Genomic DNA, 8883 nt, shown 5'->3' with positions numbered 1-8883 from the left:
TATATATATATATATATATATATATATATATATATATGAGAGAGAGAGAGAGAGAGAGAGAGAGAGAGAGAGAGAGAGAGAGAGACATACACATATAGATATGCAATATATATACGAATTTAAGACAAGATCATAAACGTGATGTAATTTGTTCGTGATCGATATGTTCGGGTTAGCTATCCTGCCTAACAAGATCTGATGATTAGTCAACATCGTAGCTAGTGAGTCAGTGGGTTTTCTACTCCAAAGTAGCTATACATATAATAAGATGAAACGCCTAATTTTGTATCCACACAATATCTGTGTCCAATATATGGCAAACAATGGAGCGAACAACTCCCATCTAGCGGCGACAAGACTAATAGACCAGTTGGTTTTAGGGTCTCACCTATCCTCAGTACTGGTACACCTGTCTCCTAGAAATGGTAGTTGTTCTAACGAAATTGATAAAAAAAAAAAACACTATAAAAATTCAGTCATATTTTATTGATATGTAATATGAATTATAGATTTGGTGAATACTAGTTAATATTGCATCGATGTTTGGCGGGAAATTAATGAGTTTTAGCCTTAAATTATCCACGCTCTTCCAGATTCAGTTCGTGAATAATTCAGTGCACTTAAAGAGCTAAATCGTTTCAGATGTCAATCGACCTCGGGGTCAATGTTGACTACTTTACCAAACTCTGATTTATACAGACACAGTCGATCACGTGACAAAAGCAACAAATGTTTCTTCATATTCACAGACCAACAATTAAGTGAGCAGAACTAATTAGCTAATGATACTGCAGTATGAAGTGGCGAATTTGACAGAGTCGTTAGAGCATCGGATAGAATGCTTTGCGGTATTTACTCCAATGCTTTCAGGTCTAAGTTCAAATCCTATAGAGGCTAATTTTACTTTTCATCTATTCCGAGGTCGATAAATAAAGTACGATTGGAGGGCAGTGAATTGGTGGAATTGGTAGATCATCAGCTAGGATTCCTTGCAATATATGTTTCATCTCTTTGAGTTCTGACAGCAACGTCTGGACTGGGGCGGAACTGGTTCCAAACTGTATAATTGCTGCCTTTCACTTGGGCAACTTGATCAACACCTGTGGCTTGAAGAAGGGGACATGTATGCGAATGGTTAACTGCTGGTCTTCTCCAAACACCACAGAATTTTGCCCAGACCTGCACCTAGGAGAGGGACTATCAAAGTGGAGGTACCCATGTCATCTCTAATAGAAGATAATGACCACTGAGTGTTGATAAGATTAAACATCAAAGAAACTAAATATATACAAAGACCATCGAATATATAAGAATCAAGTGTTTTTAGTCGTTGAGTTTAGATGGAGGGGCAGAGCCCATGACCTTTTCAGGCCCTCCGAGACCTGATGTGCTTTATACTGATAAGGTTCCACTTAAAGTGTTTTGGGTAAATACTTGCAAGAAAGACATGAGTAGGGAGCAGATTCCACAGGGATGATATTCAGGTGAGAAAGGAGTGGGGTTAATGATTAATGTAAAATTGAGGAGGCTAGACGCATACAAGACTGATGGTTGTCATATGACGTTGGAGAGGACAAACACAGATACACACACACATATGTGTGTGTGGTTTACATACGGCGGGCTCCCATGTAGTTTCCATTAACCAAATTCACTCTCAAGGCATTGTCTGAGGTTATAGTAAAAGACACTTATTAATGATGTCGTTAACTGCACAGCCTATACAAATGCGAAAATACAGTGGAAAAGGCAAGCCACCGGGTTTGAGACGATGAGCAATGGCTAGATGAGTATTGAGCGAAACCTAGAAACCAGTTGATCTCGCAAGCGGGGCCTCATATCAGTGAAGGGAGCTGGTGTGCGATAATACTGTCGAGAGGAAGGCCCTGAAACGGCATAGATTATCTCTTGATGATCCCATAAGCTTGCTAGCATCCGGTATACTGAATCTTCAACAGGTAGCACTTGCACCAGTAAGTTGTTAGCCAAAAGAGCTAATATAATAGTATGTTCCTTGGCTCAATTTGGATCCTGAATGGCTCAGTCTCAAATTAAATTCCTATGCTACAAACTTAAGTTAAGAAGAACTAGCTCAAACTGTGTGAATACCGTTTTGTGAAATACCACAGAAACATGCCAGAAAGTCTTGAATAATATTGTCTTGCTATTTGATGTATTTAAAAGCCTCATTAATCGGCGGTCATGGCAGAATGTACTCATAGGGATGGTCACCTTCCTGATGTATGCCACCAGGATGCATATTTGTATATTTATAGTGGCAAGTTTAATTCTTGTGATCATTTAATAGCTTAATTCAAAATTAAATGGTCACACCTACTCCTCATTAAGGGTTATTTGACGATTCTAGACTGACTCAGAAATTCTGTTTTCGCCTGTTCAGCTAACACCAATCTAACATGTGTGTTAATTAGTTTAATAAAGCAAGCAAAGCTGACCGCAACAGGCTGGCAGAGTCGTTAGAAAGTCCGATGGAATGTTTCACAGTATTTTCTCTGAATTTTTGGATACGGAGTTCAAATCCCGTGGGGCTAACTTCTTTTCTCTTTCTTTTGAGATCGATAAAGAGGACCACTTCAAAGCAGTGAGTTGGAGGAATCACAAGAAGTAGGGTAGGGGTCGAGATGCCTTGCAGTATCTGTTTCAGTTATTTTGCAATCTGACAGTAACAACTGCGCTGGCACCAAGTTGTAACAGTGTAAGTTGGTGGCCTTTCCCTAGGATAAACATTGTAATGGAGAGGGTAAACTTGTACGCATGGGCAACTGTCAGACTATCTTGCAAAAAACAAACAAAAAAACAACAACCTAAGCTAGATGAACAGATGTACTGCCACTCTTCATCGATGGAGGTACCATCCACCCATCCATCCGTCCGTCCATCCATCCATTCATCCATGTATACATGCATGCATAAGAGTGTTACTCGTCATATGATGGGTAACTTTAAAAGTATACTTATAAGACACAAGAAACCCGCTATTCTCATCAATACAAATTCCTCTAAAAAATAAATAAATAAATAAATAAAAGCTGCCTGATAAATTTAATGTATTTACCTCGGGTTATGTCATGCTGACGATTTTCAATAAGAATGAAATGGCGTTACACATGATTACCGAAGAGCAAACATTTTAAGACATTTTTAACGACTAAGCAAAAGTAAATAAATATGTCTACTCTATGCATCTTCTTCCTTGTTCTTCGATTTAAAATCCAAACTTCCAGTCCTGCCAAGACTTATCTAGAAATGATTATCTCCCTTAAAATAACTGGCCACTGGGGCACACCACGCTAGTAGTGATGCTTTACCATAAACGAGATAATAAACTGTACATATTGAACTCCGGTTATTGGAACCGGAAGACAATAGTCCAACTGGGTACTTGATGTCCGTCTGAGTAAAGTGAATACATTTATTAGCAATAAGTTCTCCGGATGAGTTTCATCCATGATGATTTAATTTTTTACAAGCCTCCATTTTTAGTTAGTCCGCTACATTCAGAATACTTCACTTCCGGAAGGTAATACAAATATGTCGGCTACATCTAAAGTTTATAACGGTTACTAAAATCCTTATGATCTAAAATAGAATATGGTATTGGAATTGAAACAAAAGGTATTTACATAATTTTTTTAAAACACCAAACCTTTTAGCATCACATTTATACAGATTTGATTGGTTAATTGCTGCATTTTTTCGATTTTGACTAAAAAAAAAAAAAATAATGTAGCATAAAAGTTGGCCATTGATTCAATTCGATCTGAATAAAGTGATTTCTGAAAGCTTCCGTTTCCACGATCAGTTAAAATGACAATCAGTCAGTAACTTGATGTTTACAAACAACCAATGGTAAAAGAGCCAAATATTTTCACTTAACTGTTATCATTCCGATCAATGAAACAAAGTTCAAATCTGAAAGTATCTTTATTTTGTTTTTTAATTTGTGGAAATGATTTTTTCTAATCTTATAATAATTCTGCTTGTCACCCCTTTACTTAGCCCGTCCATAATGCTTCCACGTGATTAATTGAAGGGGGAGGGCAGGTAGAGGAGCGTGAAATGTGTAATTTTTTGCTTTTAAATATTTTTTCCGTTACATAGCCCATCTGTAACGCTTTCACGTGATAAGTTGAAGGGAAAGGCGAAGAGCGAAAGAAAAAGGACAGAGAAAAAGAGGGTAAGGCGGAGAGTAAGAGAGAAAGAGGGAGAGTGGTGTGTATTAGAGTCTATAAAATAGTCCATAAAGTATATAAAGTGTATGCAAAAAGTGCATTAAGTAATCATTGTATTTTAGTTAGTCCGCTACATTCAGAATACTTCACTTCCGGAAGGTAATACAAATATGTCGGCTACATCCCTCACTTTTCAATGATTAGCAGATGAGCGACTATCTTTCGATACAGACACAACACAAGTAGGCTACGTTCAGGTTTTTTTGAATAAAGTTTTCAGAAATAACTCAATAAGTTTACCATTAATTCCGTGAAATATTCACGGGTCCCGCTAGTAAATGCAATTTCGTTCTAGAGAAAATATATAGAGAAAGACAATTTTGAACCAAAATTGTATATATAGTTTGTTTTCATTGACGATTATATTTAAGTAGGAAATTGACAGAATCGTTACATCGTCGAACAAAATGCTTTGTGATATTTGTTCCGGCTCTTTATACTCTCACTTCAAATCCTATTAGCGTCAACTTGTTTTTCCTACTTTCGAGGTTGATGAAATAAACTACCATTCAAGTACTGGGTTGCTGGTACCGACTGTTCCCTGCCCTCAAAATTGTTAGCCTTGTGCCTAAATTAGAAGCAATTATCGAGTATATTAGAACGGGTGATTCAGAGCAGGAGTTGTTCCGATTCTTTATGCTTTGAGTTCTTTCTAATCCTGTCGAGGTCAATATCGAAGAATAGTGAAAAACTGTATAGGCGGAGGAAGAGGAGAGAATAAGTCAAACAATTTTCATTCCTCCAGGGTCAATAGAATGAAATACCAGTCAACTGCTGGGTATCAGCATAAACGACTTACTCTTTCTTTACTTTAGAAACAATCACTGTCTGTCTTGGACCCAATTACAGTTTCTTTAATCCACATTTTTCTTTGAACATAATAATTCTTTCTGATTTAGGCACAGGGACAGATATTTTGAGGGAAAGGGGTTCAGTTGATTACATTAACTCTAATACTTGACTGGCACTTTACTATTTTTTTACCCCAGAGGAATGAAAGTTTTAGCAGACCTCGGCGGGATTTGAAACTAGAACGTAAAGAGCTGATTCACATAATGTAAGGCATTTTGTCCGGCGCTCCGACCAGCCCAACGTCCTAATGGTTTTTGATTTAAGCAGAAGACCAGCAACTTTAAAGAGAGGCGGAGTTCGTCGATTACATCGATCCCAGTACTCAGGTAGTACATATTTCATCGACCCCGAAAGGATGAAAGGCAAAGTCGACCTCGGCGAAATTTGAACCCTAAACGTCAAGACGGACGAAATAACACTAAGCGTTTTGTCCGGTGCGATAACAATTCTGCTAGCTCATTGCCGTATGAATTTCTCAACAATAACAACTTATTGGCCCCTAAATTCAAATCAATGTCTAACTCCAAGTGTATGAAAGTCATTAATAGGGTTTATATCGATGTGGCTAATTAAAGATTATCAAAGACCATATGAGAAGAAGCAAGTGAAACGATTAGAACGCTGATGATAATAGTGCTAAAAAACAAAGTTTGAGTGGGAGTCGCATCGCATAGATATTGTGTCTACACTAAATTACTAATTAAACAGAAGCGCTTTGGTATTTAGTTTCATTACATAATCCGTGTATATTTATCAGAATCGTAATAACTTACAGCAGAGTTGTCGAATAGCAATAGCTGTCTTTAACCGCATGGAGAAAGAAAACGACAGGGAATTGAGTGGGTTTTTATGCGTTTTTTTAACTATTACCGTGTTTCATGTAGCGAGAATCATTATTCTCTATGTTCTGTTAACTTCTTTTATCTATTTCAGACAATGGACTGCAGCTATGCTGGGGCACTTCCTTGAAGGGTTTTAGTCGAACAATTCGACCCCAGTACTTTCTTTTTCTAGAACTTATATAGAACTTACACTATAGTTCTCTTTTGTCGAACCGTTAAGTTACGGGGTCATAAACAAACCAACGAAGTTTGTCAAGCAATGGGTAAAGCAAATACAAACACACATACACTTATAAACGACGGGCTTCCACATAATTTCCGTTTACCAAATTCACTCACAAGGCATTGATCAGCCTGGGACTATACTAAGAGGCAATTGCCCAGGGTGCTGCGCAGTGGGACAGAACCCAAAACCACATGGTTGCAAAGCGAGCTTCTTAACTACACAGCTATTCCTGTGCCCACAGAATTCTTAGTTTCCGTTTTGTTAAATTTTTGCACCTCTGTGCCGTTTCCTTCTCCATGAGGTAATAAATAACTGCCATTCCCCCAAAATCCGACTTACTTATTAACGACAAATATATTGTAATTTTGTAATTTATCGCCTGCTCTGCGAATTCGATTAATTGCATCAGAAGTTCGATTGCCGAGGCTATGCACTTATACGGCATCAACTGAAAAATTACATTCAAGGAAGATCACGTCTGATCTGCAGATAAACTCACCACGTCCAATTAATTATCTTTCTTTTACTCTATCTTTTTATTCAACCGACGTATCTCACCTCCTCTTCCTCTCTCTCTGCTCCCCTTTCTCTCACCTATCCTTTACATCTGAAGTAAAGAATTAAATCAAGCCAAAATTTTCCTGACTCACTTTATTACACAGAAACGAACCATGTTTTTCCTTCATCGAAAGGCTCCTAACAAATGTAATTATATATTGCATAATTTACTTACATATTTACGCACAAGTGCAAACGCACCAAGCATCCGTCCCAACAGACATGTACGCGTGCGTACGTGGGTGTGATTGTGTGTGTGTGTGTGTTTGCAGGCACGAACCATTCCCCGAATGACTGACTGACTACACTATCATTTCTCTGAGACACCCCTTTTTATCTCCCTCCTCCTCTCTGTTCCTAACGACCCGTGGTTCACTATTAGCTATCCTCTTCGCCAATGACAACAACATAGCGCTTCACATCTCTTATCTTTTCCATCCCAGATTTCTGATACGATAATCAGATAATAATTTAACAACGCTAAAATGTTAAACATTACAGATTTCGAAGATCGTGCCGTACCGTTTCCTCGTTCCCTAAATTTTTACGATCTGACCCACTATTCTAACCCAAAGAATTTGATTATTTTTAGAATCAGAAAATACTTTTAGGACTGTCAGGGATTTCGGGTAGGTCTCAAGACAACTGAAAACAGCGAGGTCGATAAATAAGTATATCGGCGTTGCGGGAGAATTGAGGGAATCGGCCGGACGAGATGCTTTGCGGTGTGTGTTCTGATTCTTCACACACCGGTAGAAACACACACGGGGTTCAAACCCCACCGTGGTTTACGTAGGTGGTAGACGTAATTTAAGGTGGCGAGCTGGTAGAATCGTTAGCATGTCGGACAAAGTGCTTAGCGGCATTTCTTCCAGTTTTTCACCCGCTGAGTTCAATTGTAGCCGATTTCAAATTTGTCTTTCATTACTTCGGGGTCGATAAAATAAGGTACCAGTCAAGCACTGGGGTCAATGCAATCGACTTGTTCCCACTTTTGTAAACTGCAGGCCTTGAACCCTGTAACGAACCGGTATCCTGTCAGGGATAATGTTGTATACATACATCATACATACAAAACCGGGTTATTGGCACTATGAGCCCTGAGAAAAAAAAACAAAAAGGGGTTTAATCTGTCGATTAGTTCAGCACCACCAACTCGTTCTCTAGTGACCCTAGCAGAGTCTCCTCCACTGGATGCTTTCAGGCGAGGATTCTAGTTTTCTAGTTTGAGGGTACTTCTTTCTTACCATCAATGGGTTCAGAAAACTTATAAACAACCATGCACACTGCGTTTCCCTCAGAGCTAAGCATTAATAAATAATAGATTCTATTTTTTTCTACTCTAGGCACAAGGCCCGCAATTTTGGGGAAGGGGACCAGTCGATTAGATCGACTCCAGTACGCAACTGGTACTTAATTTAGCGACCCCGAAAGGATGAAAGGCAAAGTCGACCTCGGCGGAATTTGAACTCAGAACGTAAAGATAAGACGAAATACCGGTAAGCATTTCGCCCGGCGTGCTAACGTTTCTGCCAGCTCGCCGCCATAAATAATAAACTCTAGGATAGCGGTACGGTCTTTTGATCAAAGACAATACGTGGGATGCAAAACAGATATATCCCGTTGATATCCTTCGAAACAAAAACACCGAAACTGTGCAGTCTACATCGGCTGGCTTTACATCAGTGACTCCAAAACTATTTTGCCAGGGGATCCTTATACGATTGTCCTAAATCGCGGAGCCTATTCCTGTATTTTCCGGACCATCCTCACCACTGACTTAATTCTAATAAGACAAGTTAAATCAAACAAAACTTGCTTTTGAGAGCGAATTTATTCATATCTATCTATCTATCTATCTATCTATCTATCTATCTATCTATCTATCTATCTATATGTATACACTTACACGCAAATATGAATATATATATATATATATATATATATATATATTTCGTATGTGCATTTCAAAATAAATGGAGAGACAAGTTACTGAAGAGATTGCAAGAGTGCAATGAAATAATTTAACAAAAAACTATATAAATTAATAAAGGACTGAACCAGTGCGTGTGTTTATTACCGGCATAATGCCTCTCCCAAGGTTTAATTGTATATATATATACATGCATAAAAATTTTTAAATGAAACATTC

The 8883-nt window shown here is 38.3% G+C and overlaps 1 protein-coding gene across 1 annotated transcript in view; it reads right to left on the bottom strand.

Moving 5' to 3' along the window:
- Positions 1–8883, bottom strand: part of LOC106867517 (epidermal growth factor receptor) — a 176887-nt gene that overhangs the window by 158607 nt on the left and 9397 nt on the right. The gene's annotated exons all lie outside the window — the stretch shown is intronic.

Source organism: Octopus bimaculoides, chromosome 10 (assembly GCF_001194135.2).
Source record: "Octopus bimaculoides isolate UCB-OBI-ISO-001 chromosome 10, ASM119413v2, whole genome shotgun sequence".
NCBI classification, from domain to species: Eukaryota; Metazoa; Mollusca; class Cephalopoda; order Octopoda; family Octopodidae; genus Octopus; species Octopus bimaculoides.
This window is presented reverse-complemented; position numbering and strand designations above follow the sequence as displayed.